This window comes from Argiope bruennichi, chromosome 8, assembly GCF_947563725.1.
Source record: "Argiope bruennichi chromosome 8, qqArgBrue1.1, whole genome shotgun sequence".
Lineage (NCBI taxonomy): Eukaryota > Metazoa > Arthropoda > Arachnida > Araneae > Araneidae > Argiope > Argiope bruennichi.
In genome coordinates, this window is record NC_079158.1 from 6065799 (window position 1) to 6088043 (window position 22245).

A 22245-nucleotide genomic window follows, 5' to 3' on the forward strand; every position below is an offset into this window, starting at 1 on the left:
TTTTTTTACAGGTTCCGTTCAAAGTTTGTTTTATCAGTGAATTTTCCCTCCTCTTTTTCTTTTATTTTTCTGATTTCGCTGTTAGCTGTTTGTAAATTACGAAGTTGCTTTTTTTGCTTAGACAGAAACATACTTATGACAATCAATACTATATGAAACAATCCTGAATAAATTTGAATTATGTATTACATACCAACTTTGGCAAGCAGTTGGTTCAGCCATTCAATTGATTATAAAAATTTCGGAATGCAACTTTTTAAAAAATTTAGTTATCGGACCAATTAAATTTTTAACAAGATGGAAGCATGAGTTGCTAAAACAAAAAACCAATGACTCCTTAAATATGAAAGGTGATGGGAAAACAATGCGGAAAAATGCATTATTATTTGAACTAAATTTTGAAAAAAAAAATGAAATGCACTGAATGTTTTGCTGCTAGTAAAGCTAATTAATTATTTAAAACATTTGTATTTATTTTTAAAAAAGTATTATATAAAATTACTTTCTAAAAAAGTAAGATAATTTTTTAAGATTATTTTTCGTTTTAGGCAATTCCAATTAAATTGTAACATTTTACATTATTCAGTTGATTATGAAGTAGATATTTAAACAACTAAATAGCAATTCATTGCTTAAGATGTTGCTATCCTGAACCCTCTATCAAATTTTCTATCTACATTGATACACTAATTTAAGTAATGAAATAAGTTGCTCAGTCGGTTGCAGACTTGGTTACAATCAATGCCATTGAAAGAATTAAGGTAGAAATTACGTCACTGCCAGCTTCAAGAAGATGAGAGAAATTGTGTGGGGTAATTGGGGCAAGTTGTTGGCAATCCAAAAATTGCCATCTCAAGCAAGTTTCACACTTCATTTAGACAGGAAAGGCCGGAAGCAGAGAAAGAAGATGATCTTCGAGCTCATGCGTTTAATGCGCCCTAATTTGCTTTTATCGATTTATTCCCGTGTTTTAGGTTCATTAATGAGGTTCTCGAACAAATGTCATATCTTCGAATCCGTTTTTTCTATCGAATTATACAGATTTCTCCCTGAAAGATTCTAATTAAAAGAATTTACCTTTTTTCCACTTCTTAATTTTACTTCTTCAATTTTTCTTCTTTAAGAATACTTTCTCCGGTTTTTTTAATTATATTTTATTACTTTTTATTAATTTTCGAGAAAGAGTAAATAAATTGAAGTTTCGATTTCTCATAAAACCAACCTTCTTCATTTCAGTTACAGCTGCATTTTTTTCTTGCTTTTTCGGGAAAGGGATTAACAGCGAGATGAAAGTTTAAGCCGAAATGGAAACTTTCTTCCTCAGAGATCTCCTTTTCCTAAATTAGAGTTTACTACTTGTCATTACAAGGTGGCTGTTTATTTTGTTAATTTTAGTGTACTCATCTTATTAAAAAGATTTACCATCGTTTAATTTTTATGATATTTAAAAAACATTTGTTTATTTTCTAATTTAGCTTAAAAATGTATTTCATAAATTTGCTTTCGATATTTCTTAGCCATTTTTTCCTGTGATGCTAATTATTTAAAAAAAAACAAAACGTTAGCTTAAAATTTAAGTTATTTTACTCTTTATTTTTCAAACATAATTGTACGAGGAGAATCTATTTTTATATCGTGTATCAGATGTTAATTCCTAAACCATTAAGAAAAAGCATACGATTTTAATTGAAGTAAAGGCTTCAAATGACATTAAAAATTATATTTTATATAATCTGAATCAAGAAACAACAAGAACAAGAAATTAAAATTAAAATTATTGTATAATCCCTTTATTCTACTAGATTGATTTAGAAAAATAAATTTTCTCAAATTTGCATTTAAAAAATACAGTTAAATAAAAGATAATTCTTATAGACCTAAGAAGAAGAAGAAGATTATAATAGATTTAATTATGAAGCTTTGAATATTACTATTTTAGACAATTTCACAGCTACATTTCATAGTTTAAAGTGAACTCTAAAGAAATTTTATATAAATTGAAATCGTAAAATTAGGTTTAGATTCAATTTGATAACTTATTGCAGTTTCAGTTATTTCAGGAGAGGTTATTACTGCTTTTGTAAAGTTTAAAAAATATTAAGTGCTGATTTAATGTATCTTACTTTTCGGTCCTTTTTTTTCAACAATTTGATTTTATGACAGTAATCTCATCTTGTAAAATAATGGAACATCAAAAATTTGATAGTTAGTCGATACTTTTATGAATTACAGGGGATATACTTAATAGAAAATTTTCAAATTGGAATTGTTACAGCATATCTGCATTAAGGGAAAAAATAGTATGTTCTGTAATAATTGTACTTGTCATTGGATTTTAGTGAAAATGAAACAATTTGATGACGCCCTTTACAAATACATATTTTTAATGTTATTTGGCAATTATTGAGATGACCAATTTTTTTCTTGAAAATCTAATCAGGTAGCACTATTTTTTTTACTACGGAAAAAATAAGATAGCTAATAACTACAATATGTAAGTATTCATTGCCTTGAAAAAAAATTCGTTGATTGCCTTGAAATTAAAAATTCGTTGAAAATGTTCTTATGCCTTTCAAAATACTGAAAATCAGAGTAAGAATATTTCAGATATAAGAAAGCGAATACATATTTGATTTTTCTATTGAAAACTCTACATGACACAAACACACACACTATTATTATTAATAGTAGGTTGAAATATTAAGTATTCATTAACTAGTAATGTTATATCCTGAATGACAGTCTTTTAAAACAATATTTAATTTTATGTTTAGTTGCAGCATGATGGGCAACCAAATCACAAATCGACGCCTTTTCCTTTCCTGAAATAGCAGCACTGGATGGTAGGTCCTCGCGAGCAGTCTCCGTGCGTCGTCAGATTAATGTTCATGTGATTCTTTTTCTGAGATTGCTTTAAAAAATGATGCCTGTGAAACAACGTTACGTACATAGCATTGTGATAATTGTGTTGTTATGGGATGCAAATCTGTTGAGCCAGCAATGTTGTATAATGTTAATTTGTTTCATGGACCGTTTTTTTACGATAAAGTGACTTTTATTTCAGATTTATAGAGCTGTTTATCGTAATCATTATTTTGAATAATATTTCACCTATGAAGAAATTATTTCTTTTTTTTTCTATTATGTTTTTATTGCACAAACAGCACTGTTTTACTATTATTTTTATGTACATTTGTTTTGATTTGTTTGTGTAGATTTTGGTAGAGGGATACGTTCTTCCTTTCCTCATTTGAAGCAGTAAATAAATTGCAATGATAGTTTTTTCTAACATTGTCTTCTACGAAAGTTTCCCTCAAATGAATTTGCATATGATCCCTATTTACTGAAACAACTATTCTTTACTAACTTTTTGTTTAAAGAAATATTTATTATATTTATCTCTAATGAAGATGTAGTTTTCGTCGTTTCTTCAGCTTTAATTTATGTATGACCCTATTTACTATAAACTTTAAACATTATTATCTAATATTTACAGAATAATATGTCGCAAGTATTTAAAATAAGCAGATATTTCGGAGTTATTTATTTGTTTATTTATGGTTATCTCGATGTCCAAAAACATTCTACTTATGACTGAGCAACTATATAAAAGTTAAGATTTTGTAATTTTTCCTTCGTTATATTTATTGAATTAAATAACATAATATATACCTTTTTATTTCGTATAAAGTATTTTTTCCAGCTGGAAATGTACATTTTCTCTATTGGTTTCAAAGTTAACTATTAGATCGCTATGAGAGTGAACACCCTGTATGTGTGTTTGCGATATTCCTTTAAGTTTTATTTATTTCACTTATTTACTTAAAAACCTCACTGAAAATTCGTACAATTTTCATTTCTTCAAATATCTTCTGCAGTTATTAGTTTATGCTTGCGACTTAGGTCCCTCAATTGGTTTTCAAATTGACATAATGCTTCGTTTCGAGGCATAACACGGTTATTAAAATATTATTGAAAATCCTCTCATTTAATAGATCATTGATAAATTAATTTTAAATTTTCGGGATTCTTAAAAAAAAAAAAAAACACGTTTTAAATGCAACAAAAATTTCAAATCCTTTTCTGTTGCAATATTGCTGTATAAAATTTTCTCGTAAATATTTGAATTACTTAATAAAATGCACTTTGTAAGTGGCTCAACAAATGTTAATGTTAAGAAAAGAGAAACTGATTTTAATAATAAAAGTAAACCTGCGACTGAGTTACTATAAAAACAAAGAGAATATTTGCAATTATGTGATTCTAAATAAATCGTCTTGTTGATATAATTTATGTTATTTTGCAATAATATTCTTAATCACTTTGTTCTAATCAATCTAACTCTTGATTAATATTTTATTGAATCATTAAGTCATTAGCATGGTTTCAAATTAGAAATGCAAATTAAGTGTACGACAAATGACTTAAAGGAATCAAGTTTAGTAACCAAATGATATTATTAATATTGAGTAATAGTTTAAAACCGATTCAATTTCTTTCGCGATTTTTCCGATGCTTTTAATTTTGATTTCTTATGTTGAGGAAATAGTAGCGTCAGACCATAGTTTTATTATTAAGTAATTTTATTATCAGGTCGCTGTTAAATATTAAAGTTGGGATTGCGGATATCTTTATTAGACTAGTCTTAGCAACCCCTTGAGTAGTGGCTCAAAATCGATGTGGGAATTATTTACAAATTGTTAAAAAAGGATATTTCTTTAAAATATTAAAAAAAAATATTTAAATTATAAAGAAAGCTACATTTAAGACATTTTGTCAAAAATTAAAAAAAAAAATTATATTTAAAAAAAATTATTTTTATATTTTAAAAAATTTTAATTTAAAAAAATACATAAATCACTACATCGATAAAATTTTTTACTTCCATGCATAGTAAGAGTGAATGAAAGATGATAGTCAATGTAAAATACATAATATAGCTATTGAATGAATATTTGTCTTTATTTAACTTTACAGGAATTTAAAAAACTCCCCGAAAGTAAACAAATTATTCTAAGGAACACTCATTATATGTGTCAAAAGATTGTTTTTTTAAATATATCAATTATTTTTAAATACAATAAGATTATTTCTGGATTATTTAATGGTGAGTACCCATCTACAAGCCCTTCCTGCATATCTAATGTATATTTTCAGAAGCTATGAAAACATATCACAGCTTCGACCGACGAGTGATGAGAATTAGAGAAGAGAACAAAAATCGTTCATTGCAATTAATTGAATGTGCAAGATGGTGGATGGCCGTGATTTCAGTTATTGCCTAGTTCACTTTCATTAGTTAAATTCTATTTCAGAATTTTTCAAATAATCTTGCTGATCTTTTATCTGAGTAGCGCATTATGAACATTCATCGAATTTTATTAGCTTTAGTTTTTCAACATGAAAGAGGACAGTTTCGAAATTTTGAGCTCTCTTCGCAGTTTTAATTGAATAGAAATGCAGACGCGAATAGAAGAAGCAGTTGTGAAATTTTTGGTTTATCTTTACAGTAAAAAGTAATTTAAATGGAATGAAATATTAATTTAAACATTGAGAACATTTATTGATTAAAAAAAACAAACTTTATTTGAGCACATATGTTATTTCAACAACTACATATTTGCTTGTACGCTTGGATTAAATGATATTTTACGGCTGCATTTTTTGTGTTGTAACGAATGACTGTCCTTATCTTTCAAAGCTGCTCCTTAGAAAAATTCCTCATTTTCCCGCAATCCATTTCTGTTTTTCTCTTATCCTTTAATAGAATCTCAAAATTAAAATTCGAAATTGAATGCAGAAGTAAGAATCCTAGTTATCGACCCTCAGTATATGTTCCGATGGTATTTCATTCATATATGTTGATTGCTGTGTAGTCCGCGTCCATCTCATCATTAAAAATCTACTTTTAGGTCAATGCATGGTTTGGTGACCACTGAGAAAAATTTATCTTTGTTTGTTATTATTTGTATTCTATCAACCAATATGAAAAAAATATTCGATAACGCTTCGTTTTTTTGAATTGTATTTTCTATTTCAGCGTATATAGTCAGCATTCAGCTTATATTCAGTAAATTAACATACAAATGGAACACTTTTTTGATTATAAACGACTTTCATTGTAACAACTTATGCATCTCATTTTTCAGTGTTTAACTTTCTCTAAATTCAGCGATTTTTATCATTGCCATTATTTTTAAAAGAATTTTCATTTATAATCCGAATTAAAATGAATTATCATTAGAATTGCAGCTCGAATTCAACCAAACTTCCTTCTTCTCAGGATATCTGTCGCGTCTTGAAGTCGGGAAAATACTGAGTTTTTGATATTTGCTTATATATTTTTATAAGCGTATTTGACTTTATTGTTAAAACAAAATCTCTGACAGCTGTTTCATCAAGACAACTTCTTAAACAGCTTCCAATAATATTTAAAGCAATGGAAGTTAAATTTCGGTAAGTTTAAGATGGTAGCTGCAGTTTTGATGATGATGTAGTTTTTAAAGTAAAGTAGACTTAAGATAAAATAATAGTTTTAATGTTAATTAACGCATTGTTAGCAAGCATTCAGGGATTTTAATCACAGTTTTTTTCTTTGTTTACTGTGTATGAAATGAGTCGGGTCTCGAAACGAATATCACGACGAGGATGAAATATGTGGATGCTGAAATGCACCGTTGGTACTCAGTCTCTCTCTAAATGGTTCCCTGTCACCGATGTGACACATGATAGCTTTATTGATCTTGCACTGGGGGAAAATGTAATGTCTGAGTACTGAATTAGATCTATGGAACTTCTAGTATGGCAGCAATATTTAACAAGGGAAGCGTCTTTAAAAATTTCAAATTCATTATTGATTACGACTTATCCATAAGCGATATATCTTCTTGACTTGAATACTTTTTTATGTCAAATAACAGGAACGTTCCTTAAGGAAAGGAAGCAGTGCTACAGGATTTGATTTCGGTTCTCTTAAATTCACCTCAACAATATTACTAGAAATGAGAAAACAATGAGCATTCGACCCGCCTCTGTCCGCGACTTTTTCACTTGACGAAGTCGGACTCTTAAGCTAGGTTCATATAAGCGGATATTTCAGTATTACCTGATAGCATCACCTCATGTATAAAAAAGGAGTATAGCAGTGATCGTCCTAAATTTCATATTCTTTTGGAATAAACTTGAAAAGCTTCAGCTGGTCAGAAATGCGTCTCTTCTCAGACCATCGATTTCTCTGGAAAGCACTGCGGAGTCTCTCGGTATTCATGTACTGCAGTCAGCATATTTCAGTTTTAACAGCGTTTCATCCGTTTCAAAGGCTTTAAATATTAATGAAAACTGAATAATAATCTGGTTTTTGAATGGAGAGTGCAAAGGGTTTGACAAAGACACGACTGTCGCATAGATAATGTTTGTCATTTTTACTTCCGTATAAATTGAAAAATCAGCAAATGGAATAATGAATGATTTTATAAACAAGCTGGTGTAGAAATTCCTATAAATCATATTTCCTGTTTTTATTTACTAAACCATTCCAGTTACCAACTGATTGATTAAAATGCTAACGTTTGATTCTGATTTCCATAACTATAAAGTTAAGTTTAAGTCCCACTTCTCAAGTTCTAGATTTCTTCTTAACTGTGAAGTCTTTAAATCGTACGCATATAAAACTATATTACCAGAGCAATTTTTTCTAAAGTTAGTAAAAATGCGAACATTACTAGTGCGAATACAAACGCAATCGTTCTCTATTTATATGTAATAGTTTACAGAATCATATACTATGATATATTTCTGATCCATGTAAGGTCAAGAGAGAGGCATAGAGATTTCGAAAGATATTGCCAAAGTTGCTTCAGTTTCTGGAAAAATAAACAGTGTTTTCAGTCAACAAATAAATACACTTATTTTTACAAGCCGTTAAGCACGAAAGCGCAAGATAATTAAAATATGATACATGATTACATATTTACATTCATTTTTACATATGAACATTAATTTTTATGTTTATAATTGGGCATTTATTATGATTGACATCACCTAAACGCTTATAAATGGTTGATATCTTCTAATTGTAACGTCGGTTTTCATACTCAAAGGCTTTTCGATGTATTCTATAAATATATGCCACGGATGCTATTGAGTTTTGGCATAACAGCACCGATTTTGACAGGATATCGATACTAGGCCATAGGAGATACGCTCCGTATGAGCCACACAATACAAGTCAGCTTCTTTGACTTAAGAACGTTCGAAAACATCATAACATTCGAAACATATCATAAAACATTCGAAACATTTCGAAAAATATCATAAAATTTACAACTGCTAGTCATTTATCAATCTTAAAATGCTGATGTATGCGTTATCAGTTTTAGAGCTGACCAACGGACTAATGGAAGAGGGATATGGGATTGCCGTTTTCCATTTCTTCTTTTTTTTCAAGTCTTTCAAAATTTCTAAGCTATATTTTATAATATGATGTTAAAAATGTTTGCTAAGCACGTTCTATTCACATAAATTCTTTGATTTAAGCTTTGCTTTCCTGCTTCACAAGGCAAAAATGTTTTATAGGTTATTTTAATTGCTCTTTTTAAAAGTTAAAAATATGTGAAATTTGAAAAATTCATAAAATTTCGTACTTTTATTTGCAAAAGTTTTCTATTCTTAACACTGATGGAATGATTTAAATCATGGCATTGAGAGGACATTTTAAAACATCCTTTTCCACCCAATTCACAAAACATGTTTTCGATATTATTATTCCATATTTATTTCTAAAATAGATGCGGCTAACAAATGATTCCTGATAGCTATAAATGCATATTTTGCCAGCATTTACAAGAAAGATGGGAGAAAAAATCACATTTACCCAAGTAACGAAAAAAAAAATGTCTAATTGAATTTCAAAGGAATTATTTTTTCCTTCTATTATTAAGTATGGAAGCATGAAAGCTTGAGAAGTGCTTCCTAAGCCTTTTCTGCAAGTTTTTTAAAAGTGCTACATTTATATTATTTACATATTCATGACGAATTTGAAGAAAACAATGCCCGGATTCAGGATTTTGAGATTCGTTCCGAATAAGGATTTTATAGAACAGATGTGCTGTAGATCATTTTTAAGACAGTTTTTTGTTTTTCACATCAAGTTCTAATATGAATAGACTGCAAAACATAGATAATATTTTCAAATTTTAAAATAAGTATTCAAACTCATTTGAAAAGGATTTCTACTTATTGCACAGAAAAAAAATTCGCAAATTTTATATAAGTCTGCATTTAAATTTAAATTTTATTTTTCTTATTCTTACATTGTGTATTTTACTTGAAACAAGAATCCGACTCGCCACACATTCTCGTAGAAAAGCTATACATAATAAGCACCCTGAAAAAAAAATTCAAGTGTAAAGACGATACAAAGATATATCAATAAACTTGAAAGAATTGAAATGCTATCGTATTACTCGAAACAACAAAACTTAGTTCTATTTTCATTGTTTGCATTAAAAATTTAAGCTCGTATGGATATACTAACATTTAATTGCTGAAACTTAGACCGGGAGATGAATCATAGACTAAATATTTTCACTAAACACAAATCATTGGTACTTTATCGCCAAATGAAATCTCTAGTCAGTATAATTCAGTTTGTTAAATTCATTTACAAAATGTGTGCCTTGAATACATCTGCTCTTCTCTTGATAGTTAACCCTAATTTTGTGGATCAATAAACGTTTCGAACTAATCGCAAAACAAATTCGCGGGCAACGGAGAGGAACAAAATCTGAATCTGAGTGTGAATTTTACGTTGACTGCAGCAGATAACTAGATTTTGGTTCAAATTTTATTTACATGAAGTGTTGAATGAATTTTATCGATAAATTAATTGAATAACTTTGTAATCAAAAATATATTGTATATAAAATTTACTTATCTTAATTTCATGAAATTTTGCTTCAGCGTTTTTTACTTATTTAAATGTTGAATTTTAAGTCGTAACGTTAATGCCACTGATCAAAACAAGTTTATATACCAATTGAGTTTATACATGTATCAAGGTAAAACGTTCAATGTAAAGTTTGGGGAATAGTGCCTTTCTATGGACGTAATGTTTCGACACAGTTTAATCAAAGCAATAAAAATGAATAGCTTCTAAAATTGTGAATCAGAGAAAGCAGATAATGCAACTGAAATTCTACTTTAAAAGTGCAACCGCCGAGTGTCAAACTTCGTTCGTCACAACAATTATATGCTACATATTAGGCACGGCGATAACATATTTTATTTATATTTAATTTTTATTATTAAATAGGTAAAATAGATTTGTTTTTGTAAATATTATTTACAAAATTATTAAAATTTATTTAATTATACTTTATTTGTACGAATTGGCGAAATCATTTCCAAAAAGGATCGCAAATGGTTCTGACTGAAAATATTGCATAATTTCACAATTCTGAAAGAAATTCAGCATTATCAACACATTAAGCAATTACAATGGTTCGCAATTTATAAATAAAAAAATGAAGAGAAAGAAGCAATGACTTCAGACTTGTTCCGGAAGATCTCAATTGGGTTTCAGATTTCTGGTTTGGTTGGATTACTTCTCATCATGCTGCGATAAATGACTGAGCTCATAGCTTTGCAACTGACACATCCTCGAAGGGCTGAAGCGACAAGAGAAAAGGCACAGAATCATTGCCAGGCGACATTTAAAAAAGAAAGAAAAAAATGGATAAACACCCAAATAATCAGAAAGACATTCCGCTGCTTATAAAATATTAAAATGGAAGCATTCTATGAGAAAACGTTCAACAATTTCTAACACAATTTCAGTATCAGCTTGTTGGTGCTTGCTCTGTAAGTAATGTGAAGAATTGAATAAATCTCGTAAATAATACACACGTACAGCAGTATTTACTGAATTAATCATTTATCCTATTATACTTAAATTCGGAGCTAATGCCTGTCAGCAGAGATATATCAAATGAATCGCTTCTTATGAACAATGAGGAGAAAATGCTGTTATAAGTAAACATTAAATAAAGGGAAAATGGAAAATAAATTTAGGTTTTAACAAAATACTAGATGCATTGATAAACTTTAGGCCAGCGATTCTCAACCTGTGGGGCGCGCCCCCTTAGGGGGGCGCAAGCACACTAGAGGGGGGGGGCGAGAATATCCAAGAGAAAATATTGTTTTAAAAAATGATTAACTGTCTGAAAGGAAAGCACACATACACATAGAAAGCAAAATATATTTCGACATATTTAATAACTTATTAAAGTAAAACAACTTACTAAATCAAAACATACTAAATTAAAAACAAATTTAATAATTATTGGTCACTTCCTTGGGCCTGTCTTGCAGAGAAAAATTTTTCGAAGGAAGGCTTAGTATTAGAAATAGCTACTCTCAATTCTGTTTCTATCTTTTGTCTTCAAAGGAGCAGAAAATCCAGTTTCACAAAGGTAGGATGTTGAATGGTAATAGAATGAGTAATGCCCTTGTTTTTAGTGCAGAAAAATCATCCTCACTCCTTCCCAAAATTCAAATAGTGATTTATTACTAAACTGTCTTTTAGTTTCTCGACTTGTCCTGAAGTCTATGAATTTTTCTTCCTCATCGATTGGGAGTCCTTCATGAGTCTTATGAAATGGATCCCTAATCCCCTCGTAACTTGCTATCAGTTTGTCGTCAGTATGAAAATACTTTTTAAAATTCTTTGCCAGCATGGCTAAATGATTTTCAATGGTTAAAAAACAACTTTTACATATTCTTCTTCAGTCTTATAAGTTTTAGTACAATCATCTATATTCACAAACATGGTTAGGTGTTTTGCTTTAAATTTCTGCTCCACAATTCCAATTTTCTACAAAAAGCATTAACTTTATCACTCGTATCCAACATATATGTATTTGCTCCTTGGAGTTGAAGATTCAAGTTATTTAATTTCTCGAATATGTCGACCAAATATCTCAATTTCATCACAAATAAACTATCGCGGAAATTTTCGACCTCCTGTTTGTTTTCTTCTTCTAGAAAAATGGCTATTTCTTCTCTTAATTCAGAAACCCGTTGCAAAAATTTCCCACGTGATGACCATCTTGCCTCGCAATAAAATAGTAACGCTGAATGTACTGAACCCATGTCTTTACAAAGTACGGAAAATATTCACGATTTCAGAGGTCTCATTTTTGTATAATTTACTACGGTTACAACCGTAGTTAACACAATATTCAAACCAGGACACATTTCTTTCGAAGCCAAAGCTTCTCTGTGGGTCATGCATTGTGTGCACTGAGGCAATTTTTGTTTTACAAGTGCTTGTATACCTTAGAATCTTCCGGACATTGAAAGAGCACTATCGGTGTATATTCCGACGCAATTTTTCCATTCTATTTTTGCCTCGTTCATAAAATCAATTAAAATAATAAATAACGCGAGCGCTGATGTTTTGAGTTCTATTGATTTGCAGAAAAGTAGTTCTTCTACTACTGACATATTATCACAAATTCGAACGAAGGCAATGAAATGAGCATCTTTATTACTATCTGTTGCTTCGTCAAGCTGTATTGAAAACAATTTGTCACACAACTTCGAGAAAAAGCTGACACTGTACATCTTCAGCTATATCACCAATTCGACGGGCAACAGTATCATTTGAAAGAGGTATGAGCTGCAATTGTTTTGAAAAATTATTTTCAAACATAGTTTCTACAATCTCAATTCCTGCTGGCAAAATACGCTCTTCACCAATGTTGTGAGGTTTTTTTACATGTGGCTATTTTATATGAACTTTGTGAGATGCAATTAAAGCTTTTTTTATTCACAGACAAAGTTTCTTTAAAAAATGATTTTTGTTTTTTCTATGATTTTAATTTTAATTCGAAAAATTCTCTGAGTTTGTTGACGTACTCACTAGGAAGCGTTTCCAAATGTCGTTTAAGTTTATTAGGTTTCATGCTGCCTGCGACCAACATTTTTGAGCGAATGATACACAGGAACCTTTCTTCTTCATTTACTTCAGTACTGGTAAACCCAAAATTTAAGCATTCTTGATTTTATTTTCGGAAGCAAGCTCGTCTGTGCACTTGTTCATGCTTGACTATCGTCTAATGCTTGCTTACTTACGCTTAAAAATTTATTCATGAATCTGCATAAATCTGCTGCCGTGAATATTTAATATGGTTAATTGCAATTAACACGAAAATATATATAACATACAAATTCAAGATAGATTCGATAGCGATAAAAGGATCAACTCGAATGAGAGTTGCTGGAATTGAAACTTGTGTTATCGAATATTTTCCTTCTTCCTATGAGAAAACATTTGCTCCGCACATGCTCGAGACAGCATCGGTCATGTGGATTCCCTTCCACAAACATTGCTATTTTTTCAATTTTGTTTTGTCATGCTTCTGTTTTATTTCTTTTATTATTCGAAAAAATGTATTCCCAGTTTCTAAATTTAGCTCACCCTGTCTAGGTTAACTTTCAATGACAAAATTTTCTACTTTCATATTCTTTTAAAGTTATCTCCCTTTTTGGCTTTCATTTCAAATATAATATTAAATTTTCTCCGCTTTCATTCGCTTAATCTGTTCACCGCCCGCTTGTCCAAAATGCAAGATGTGGTTTCTCGCGAACGTTGGCTCGCTTTTATACTTTTTTTGGCAGTTAATTAAAAATAATTTAAAAACAGAATCCAAAATACTCAATATACATTATTGTTGTATACATTTTATTGTAAGCGGCGGGTGCGATGAAAATTATGATTGAGAACTGGGCCGCGAATACTGAAAGGTTGAGAAACGCTGCTTTAGGCTACTCCTACCTTGTTGCATAATTCGGAAAGGATGGCACGTAGAATGTCGACTCGTTAGTGCTTGTTTTCCTAGTGATTGAATAAATCTCGTAAATGTTAAGTTACTTCAAGAAACTCATAATTTATTCTGTACTGAATTTAGCAATTGCATTCTTTCTAGTTTCCCTTCATTTAGAGTTTGCTTATTAGTAACACAAATAAATTAGCAGACGGGTAACAGCCAGGAAACAAAAATTTACAAGTAAACACAAAATGAAGGAAAATGCTCAGTACCAGATGCGTAGACAAATTTTAAAAAGAATTTGTTATCTAATTAAGTACTTCGGGGAAAAGGGCATTAGATTACCCAGCAAATGATTTAAAATCTTTCTTTTGAGAAGGATCAATTCCTTGTTGCTGAAAGAGAATTGAAAAGGCTTTAAGAAGATACATGCCATTTGGAATTGCGGGAATCAACTCTTTTGGACTACATCTAAGCTACATCAAATAACTTTGAATGATGCAAGTAAATTGAAATGTCATTCTTTATTTGAAGACATCTTGTTTGATTAAAAATTATTCCATTAGAATTATTCTGGGTATTTTCAAATTTAACATGAATGCGTTTCCAAATTATTTATTTGCATTTTTAAAAGTTTTTTTATACACTTATAATTATTTTGCGCTTGTAAAATTATAATTTTGTTGTTGATTTATCACTCACTTCTTGATAAGCTAGAGTATCGAAATTCTATTGGCATTCATGTTCCTCATCACAGCTCCCGATTTTAACAATTTTATATCTTAATTATTAGTGGATCGATTCATTTAGTTAAATTTCGATTCTATACGAGTGGCGCAAACTGAGGGAAATTATTTCAAATTTCCATAATACTTAAGATAATGAATTTTAAATTGAAGATTAAAACAAAAACAAAAAAAAAATTAAATAAAAAATAATTCTATCTCATACTATATTAATGAAAGTGTGTTTTATGTTATTTAAATGTTTTAATATCATTTAATTAATATTATTATAATAAATTTCAAGTTATTTTTAGCTTATGCAAATAAATAATTTCGGAAGACATTTTTGTTTTAATTCCATATTTTACATATCAACCTCTTTTCTTTTGCATCGTAAGGCATTGTGAAACGGTTTGTTTGCTTGAAAGCCTTAAACTTACACCTGATAGTTCTTGGCAATAAGAAAAATTACAAAGAATCTCAAAAAGCATTGAAAATGCGTGTCAGCCTAAGAGCAAGTCCATCAAGTTTTGGTGCCAAGTAAAGTTTCCCAAAAATAGTCGAGTTCATATACCTGTTAATTATGGAATTTTTTCCATATCCATCAGGGGAATTACGTATGGATGAATCACTTTTGATCAATCAATTACGAATCGAGCTGTGTTTATAGAATTAGAAACAAGTTTTAAGAAAACAACGAGTGCTAGTGGTTTGGGAGTCCTTGTATCTTTATGAATTTAATTTTTTTGCGTGCATTACTGCATGCATTGACTTTTGAATTCTCTTGTATCGAATAATATGTGATTGTCTGAGAACAATGATCCATCTCTGTTTTTCGTTTTTATTATCTTTATGAAAATTCTGTTGCTTCTACGAAAGTCTAGTCAAAGGTATTCTAAAAAACTATTTAAATTTTCAGTAAATTATTATTATCATCAAGTTAGAAATTAATTTGAAAACGTGTTTCCAATAAATCTTATTGTTTTCGCATATTACAAGAAAGTTGCACCTTAAATCGAAGAAATAAACTACAGAATGTTATTAATGGAAAGGAAATATTTATAGCTAATTATTATCAGGACAATATGTTAAATTACCTTTTAATAACTGGCGAAGAGCTAGAGATTAAACGCCATTGAAGTTTTGGATAATTTATATACCTTCGTCTGTTGGAGCATTTAGAGATTATTTTTGTTATAAAATAATCGATTTATTTTTAGAGGAGGCTTTCTCAGCCCATTTTTAAATGGTGTTCCCTTCCTAAAAAGAAGTGAATTCATATGGCATCACAGTCAAGTGCTGAATGCACTGCAGAATAAAAAATATATAACATGAAACTGCACATTGTCTTATGCTGCTACAGGTACCACGTCTTTAATCGCTGTGTAGCATGCAAAATACTGCTTACCTGCGAATGAATTATTTCCATTGAAATTTTTCTTCTATTCTTCTTCGAAATTTATTCTGCAGTTAAAAATAAAGAAATAAATATGTTCTTTACTAAAAAATGGTTTTTTAAAGGTTTGTATGGTATAATGATTGAATTTCTGCATTTAAAATAATTTGTCAAAATCCAAAGAGCAAATCTCCGTGCCCCAGTCATGGTATCGATTCTGCCAATTTTTGAAACCTCACGATCCCATAAATACGTCATCAGTGGTCCCCTAATAGCGAAATATATTACAATACAAAACTTTTCAGAATTTCTGATCAAAAGTTTTGTCTTAAAGATTTTTTTTTATCCTCGCTATGTATAATAGTTAGTAAGGAATCAGTAAAAATGATCTCCATTATCATGCTAGCGTAAAGTAAAATAGCAATTTCATTTGTAATTTTAAGCTGGGAATTCACCAAAACTGTATTGATATTATTAATATGATCCGAACTAGCCGAAGGTGGCTGATTAATACTACGAAGAAAATTGCCATGTTTGTGATGAGCGGTTTGACCGAGCATGCGGATACTCAATCCCTAAGGCTCGGTCTTACGGTATAACTCATGATTGATGAGGTAAGATCCAGTGGCCTTATATTATTATATAAGCCTTATATTTAGGTCTCACAAGTTAGGCCTAACAGATGAGGTGCGACAATTCGCATCATGCCAATAGAACGGGAGGTGATGGAGCTGTTCAAAAATTTATCTAGGAGACTCCGACAAAAATGAATTCTCATCAAAATCATTACACAATGTTAAATTAGCTGGGTAATAAACAGAGAATCAACTTTCCGATAATTTCAATACAAATTTTAACAGGAATCTACAAGTTTAGTTCTAAAATCATGTACCATATTTCAGCAGTTCAATCTTGTTGAGCAATCGTGTTCGCAAATTCATTGACAAACTGATGTTATTTTTTCCAATTTTTTTATCTATCGTGCTGTCAAACAAAAGAACCTTTCTACGAAACTAAGATATTGAAGAAGTCTGAAATATGGAAATGGATTAACATCTTAAGGTCGAATCATTTGACGATTATATTACTTTGTCATATTATATACTTTGTATTTTAAAAAAGTTAAAAAAAAAAATATTCTAACTATGACTCAACTAGGAAAGTTGAATTTATATCGGTAATCAACTCCTATTTTAATAATTTAAAGTCTCATTATTCAAATTTTATAAAGAAAAAAATTAAATATTCCAATTTATTTTCTTATATATGCGATTAAAAGGTGTTGTTGCTGCTTAAGGCATTTGTCTTAGCCGGGCTCGCTGCCGAAGTCAGCCGATGTTCAACGGCTCTTGTTTCATGACCACCTTCTAGGACCAAGAATACGTCTTCTCGAATCATGCTGTCAGCCCTTTTCACGGGGTTGACTCCATTCATACATTTCATTCTCTCAGCCACAGACCTGATTCAGAGAAAGATCACCTCTGATCCAACATCGCCAAGGATATTGTCTCACCTTGGAGAGCATTGTGACTACGACAGATTTATATGTGCATCAGCAACCATGCACGCGGTGAATCTTCAGCTGGTAGTGTTCGAACTCACAACCAAAGAACTGAGAATTCAACTCCCTACCAACCAGGCTATCCCGGTCTGCTAATAAAATATTGTAAAACTACTTAAAAATAGAACAGTAATATCTTAATCATAAAAGAAGAAAAATTAACCTTAATCTTTTAAATATCATTGCAATATTTGTGCATCCCCAGTCAGTCATGTTTTATTAAAAATTTGCAATCAACACATATCATTCGCAACAAAAATTCAGTATTTATTTATTTTGAAAGCAAAGGGAAATTGCAGAAAAAACTCCGATTATAAAGCGCGTCACAAAATTATTATGACATTATATACACACACAAATAAAAGAAACAAACTAAAAAAAAAAAAAAAAACGCGCGCACACACACACAAATAAAAACTATAAATAGCGAACCCGAAAAGGTATATGCATAATTTAAAAGTACCAAAAAGTACATTAAAAATTTTAAATTTTTAAACATTTAATTTTAAAAACATGAAACATATTAAAAATCACAAATTTTTATGAATACTTAACTTTAAAGGATGTTAATTTTTTTAGGCTAGAAAACAAAAGCACGTTTGTAAAATTATTTGAAATATGAAACCTTGGTTTTGAACTAAAAATAATGCAATATTTAGAATCTGAAGGAGGATATTAAAAATAACTTTATGTTATTAAAAATAAATATAAAGTATATTTGAATCTTTTCCTAAATTTTGATGAATTAAAACGAAAGAGAAGACTCTTTTACTGCAATAAGCTTAGGTTTACTTAACATTCCGTCCGCATCTGTTCAAGGGAAGTTCAGAGGAAACAAAATATTTTTGTCGAGAACTGTCGAGAATTTGGAATAAAATTTGATACGCATACAGAAAAAGGTCTGATTGAATTATTCCGTTATTGGAAAATTTCGAACCAGCAGTTAATAAGCTATGCTAATACCTCAGTATTCAGTTCGTCCATCTGAATAAACATATTCCTTATATTTGGAAATGACATACTCCTTAGATCCTTTCCGGAGACACCATCTTTGTGAAAATATGATTCTAAATAGTTACATTATATAGATGTATCCTATTTCCAAAGTAAACATTTATATACTATTTTGACGAAGTTCAATATTTAGGATATTATAAAAAAATACCAAAGCAATATTTTAGAATATCTTAGGCTTTCTTCTTTCTGAAGAAAAATTTATTCATTGATTTAACAATTTCGTTCGCAATAAATATTTCTAAAATTCTGTATATGAGTGAACCAGCTTGCAGTGACTATTGATTGGGCAAGCCAATGTGCTTCAGCCCATCAGCATGAGGGATACTAACTCACAAAACTCTCAACCCTCTTTATAGGTATGGTCGGAATTATTAAAGGCTTTATGATTTTTTTATATAGGATTCCACATGTTTATAATGATTTTGAGATAGTACGGAGGTCAACTCATGCGCTCAAAATCAAATCTGGTATACAGTGTTATATTAGTGTTACATCCGGTATACAGTGCTATATCCGGTGTTACATACAGTGTTATATCTGTTACATACAGTGTTATATCAGTGTTACATCCAGTAATGAATTTAGGAATCATTGTTTCGCATAAAACAAATAATGCAATTATTTGACAACAAATCACCTAACTTGTCATCGTAATAAAATAATATATTCCAAATACATCAACAAAAATATATATGACATATCAAATTATTAATGAAGGATGTCAAATTATTCAATAGTTGAATGATCTGGATGTAATAAAAATAACTTTAAACCGAAGTTAATCGCTATGACGAACATTCTGATAATGCTTTTGTATTTGGTAGCATATGCACCTACTTAAATTTAATTAACTAAAGAAATTCATTTATCACGAATATATTTTAATATAAGTAAATTTTTGTAGCTTGCTGTTTTTCTGGAATATAAGTACAAGGTTTCTTTTCTTGCTTATGGTAAAAAAAAAATTTTTTTTAATGAGTTAATGTTATTAAAATGCATTTGAAATTGGTTTATTTTTAAGACTCAATGTTTAGAAGCTAATTTAGTCTCGCAGAGAATATCATTGTATCAAAATTCAATATTTTTTACGACGAGCTCCTAGTCTTAGGCCTAAAATTCTAGTTTCACCTACGGTTTCAATGGTTTATGATTTACAAATTATGATGATAATCGTAGCTTCTTTAACACAATATTTTTAAACATGAAATTGCGATAGGCATTAAATTCGCAATATATTTGTCACCTTGCACATGTTCTGACTATTGTGTGTATAATCTGACATAATAGAGTCACGTTAGATGACAAAATAAATATGACTGTTTGGGTCATTCTAATACATTACATGTTTTATTAAGCTTTGTTGTTTCACGCTTTATTAATTTACAATACTCGCTTGATTCAAACACTAAAATCGTGCAAAACATTTTACTTACATTACAAGAGCACAACCAAAAAAATAGCTGGGCTGAAATATTTAAATAATAATCTATTAGCGTATTGGATGCATTACTTAAATCTCACGCACTTCATTAAGAGATTCATAAGCAATGATGAAAGAAAAGCTTTGTTACAAAGTTTTCTAAGAATATGAAAAGTAAGCATAATTATACATCATTATAAAAATAAGCATAACTGTATCAGGATTGTGATGGTATCGGGAAGATCGGGAAGCCAAAGGGAATTTAAAAATCAACTAAAAAACAGAAAAAAATGCTAGGAGTTTTGAAAGTTTCCTTAAAAACTGGGAAATAGAAAATTTTAAATTTTTAGTTTTTTTCCCTAAAAAATGAAGATCTCCTTAAACATTGCAAGAATAAAAGATCATCACCATTGCTTTGAGAATTAAACCACACCATTCACGTAATTTAATCTCTTTTCTACTCATTTCTCATTTTTTTCACTCTCTCTCTCTCTTTTTTCTCCATCACTGTATAATACATACAGTGGTGGCTAAAGTTTTCTAACTTTGTATGCTTATATAAAATATAACGTTTCGCAAAATGCCAACTCGTATATATCATTTTAAAGAGAATTTAATGCTGATTTCAATACAAAAAGCAAAATTCAAATATTTACAATACAAAAAAAGTTGAGTGGTGATAATTATCGAGATACATTAGATGTTGATGACTGCAGTGAGTTATTAGTACTTAGTAGGGTAGCCTTTATTTCTTATTGCAGCTTCACACTGATGTTTCATTGAGCTGACAAGAGATTTAAGCTGTTCCTTCGTTATTGCATGATGCCGGGAAACAATTATAGACTCAATCAATTCTCTTTTGTTGATGAACACTTCATATGTACAAGAGTTTGCAAACGGTGCCATAAATTCTCAATAGGATTGAGGTCAGGACGGTTTCCGGGCCATGATAACAATTCACTGCTCTTTATACTAAACCACGCTTTCGATATTTTTCCTCTGTGGCAAGGAGTTGAATCCTGCTGAAAAATAAATGATGTGTTGTTGGGAAAGAGATCACTGACGGAAGGTAAAAGTTTTGGCTCTAGGACAGTGTCAGTGTATTTTCTTGCATTTAATGTCCCGTAGATAACATGAAGGAGACCAATATCGTCTGCTGACATGCATGACCAAAGACCAAATCATAACTCTAAATGAGTTCTTCATAGTTGCCTGAATGCAGTCAGGATGTAGCTCTTCGCCTATTCTATGTCCTACATATTTTCGCCATCACTACCGAATAACAGTATCTTTGTTTCATCACTCCGTATAACTTGAGATCACTGATCATCGGTCCAATTACTTTGCTCATTGTAATCTTTTTATACGCTGCTGTAAATTGAGATAAGGATTTTTTCGTTGAATTCTACCTCTTAGTCCAACATCTAATAATCTTCTCCTGATTGTTCTTGAACTGACATAAATGCCAGCATCATTCAACTGACTTCTGAGGACATTCTTCTATCTTGGATTTCATTTTATTTTTCTATCACCAGCAGATGTGGTGCACCTTTTTCAGCCATTTCCTGCTTTTTTTTTTTAATTGAATTTGTCTCCTGCTATCGTAAACAAAACTTTCGGACTCCAGATGTAGTCACTGATCCACCCACCTGTCTTGCAATTTCAGCATAGGAAAGACCACATTCTTGTAATACAATAAACTTAGTTCTCTTTCTAGGTGTCCAATATATTCTTTTATTTGATGTCATTACTTCTTAACTTAATATTAGAAATATTTATAAAATTTCAAACTATATATTAAAAAGTTTAACAAATTTTTAACTTGCAATTTGATTACATAAGAAAACAGTCTTGCTTCTACTGAAAAAAGCACAATAACGACTTGTTCCAACTTTAAACATAATGACAGCTTCTGCTAGCAGTTATTAACATTTGATTGGTTCCCGGCACAAGAACAGGGATTTGTCAGGAAAGTTAGAAATTACAACTCATTTCATTATTGTTTTTGTTAAACATATTAAAGTAAGAATAATTTTTTTTGTCATGCAAATATTTGATTTCTGCTTTTTGTATTGAAATCAGCATTAAATTCTCTTTAAAATGATATGTAAGAGTTGGCATTTTGTGAAATATGACATAATTCTATAAGCATACAAAGTTAAAAAACATAACGATTTTCAAAAGTGTCCACACACACACTTGTATGTATTTGAATGCGAATGTTTGATTGTCTTCTTTATTATAAATATCTTAATTCAATTAATGAAGAAATTCGTTCAGATGATTTCTATTCTAAT